Source organism: Monodelphis domestica, chromosome 2 (genome assembly GCF_027887165.1).
Source record: "Monodelphis domestica isolate mMonDom1 chromosome 2, mMonDom1.pri, whole genome shotgun sequence".
Lineage (NCBI taxonomy): Eukaryota > Metazoa > Chordata > Mammalia > Didelphimorphia > Didelphidae > Monodelphis > Monodelphis domestica.
Genome location: NC_077228.1, coordinates 412,879,777 through 412,882,257, shown reverse-complemented (window position 1 = coordinate 412,882,257; position 2,481 = coordinate 412,879,777).

Below are 2,481 nucleotides of genomic sequence, written 5' to 3'. Positions count from 1 at the left end.
ACAAAATGATCTATAAGTTTCTTCTAGCACTAGAATTCTGATCCTATGATCTTCTTTCAAAATCATTCAGAATTACTAGAGGGAATTATATTATCTTGCCTCATTTTCTCAGTCTGTGAAATGGACACATTTACTGACTTTGTGCCAAAATAATTTACTATAAGGATTAGATAAATTATTAGAATATTCATGAGATGAAAAATAACCTATTCTTCTAGAAGTATATATATATATATATATATATATACATGTAAGGGCCTTTTGCTATCAGAGTTATTTATGTCTAATTAATCTATATTGCTTAATCAATTCAACTCAACAAACATTTAAGTGTCTACTATATGCTCTGCTTCCTGAACCTCATTCTGTATATCTAAATTGGTATTTAACCCCAAGGGATCTACTTTGATATTGTCAGGGAATCTTTTAAGTAGGTATAAAATAATTAATCTCAGAACTGAAGAAACCTCAGGAGATGATTCAGACCAGCCCCTGGTCTTTAGGCAGTCAAGGATTATCATTCTGTTCTACAAATAAAACTTTGAAACCCTCCAAAAATTAAGTAATCATAGTCATACAGTGAATGAGGGAACAAAGGTAAGAAACAGAAGTCCATGTTTCTTATCTCTCAGTACAAACCTTCTTCTATTTTTTGTTCTGCTACTCCCACCCCAACCTGTAACTGAGAAACCAATATATCTGGGAAGATAGATTAGCATAGGAATGAATAAAAATTCATCCTTGTCAATATTTGACCACAGGATGGATGTTATTTCTTTCACATGAATATTCATCCAGCCAAAGTAGACTATCATCATTTTCACTCAAAAGTCTGCAGTAATTGCTAAAACCTAAAATTACATCACTCTGTACACACACACACACACACACACACACACACACATATAATTTGTATATGTAGGTATATACACACATATGTGTGCATATATATGTACATAATAGCATTTACATAGCACTTTAAGGTATGATAAGCCTTTTGTGTGTATTTGTGAATATATATAGCATTCCAATCCATTTGGTGATGAATTCTCCTCACCACAAGTCAGAGCTGGACAAACCAGAGCTTCAAATGGAACATTTGCCTCCATCTTGCCCTTCAGACTGTCCTCTTTCTTTAATGGCTTTTTATATTTGTTATTGGAAAAATGGACCAGTTATTCTGATGGTGTTTCTTCCCACCCAGAGTACAGTAGTCACTTATTAAATATCGACTGATTGATTTGGTTATCAAAAACCTAGAAAGAAATTCTTTAAAATCTCCTATACAACAGCAACACGGTTTGGAAATTTGGCTCAATAATTAATTCCTCTAGAGACTGGCAAGTTAAAAGGAGTGCATTTTACAAAGCACCAAAGTTTTCTTACTCAGTTCTGCTGGTGTAAAAAAATATCCAAAAAGACTATAAGTTCTCAAAAGAAAAATAGCACCTATTCCAGTAGTGGATTTCCAAAGCACTCCTCTGCTGGTAGATTTTGTTTTCCTTCTGAAAATATTTTGCCTCCAACTTTTTTTCTCTTATTGATTCTTAAAACTATTTCCAAGAGGGTCCCATTAATCAATGGACTACCAAAATTTACAAAACACAATTCAGAGTTGGAAATAGCAAGTTTCTAAAAACTGATAAATTTAGCACTATTTTCAGACTCACAGAATCTCAGAGTTGGTATGAACCTTAGAGGCCATCTTATCCAACTGCATTTGAGCTGAAAATCTCTTTACAATACCCTTAACCAGTGATTTTCTAGCCCTACCAAAAATAGGTCTACTTTTCCCTCTCATTCCTACATAGCTCCTGATGCTGACATAAAACCACAAAGACTACAAAGAAGTTGCAGAACCCATGGTACTCACCACTTGTTTCAGCAAATCCATTTAAGTTATTCTTTTCCATTTAATTTGTCTCATTTGCAGACAAAAAAAAGTGAGGTTGAGAGCTAAAAGGAATCTTAAGGAATTACTCTTTCACCCTCCTTATTTTACTGCTGAAGAAAAAGAAACTCAGTCCTAGTGAGATGAAGTGCCATATAGAAGATCAGGCAGGTAGCAAATAGAAGATCATGAATTTGAACCAAAATCTATTGAATCTCAATCCAAAATGCCTTTCTTTCTACTATGACATTAAAAACATCTCCAGCCTTCTTCAAAACATTATACTTGGGAGCACTAAAATATTTTTCTTGCATCTCATGAAACAGTAATGATGGGAGCAGCCAGGTGGCTCATTGGATTGAGAGCCAGGTCTAGAGAAAGGAGGTCCTAGGTTCAAATTTGACTTCAGACACTTACTAGCTGTGTGACCCTGGGCAAGTTACTTAACTCCCATTGCCTTTAAAAAATATTTGCTATGGTTGTAAAATATATATTTTTCTTTGTTCCTTCCATTGAGTGGGGTGGAGCGCAGAGGGGAGCTACGGTTAAATATATAATAACTGAAACAGCTAGGTGGCCCAAAGGATAGA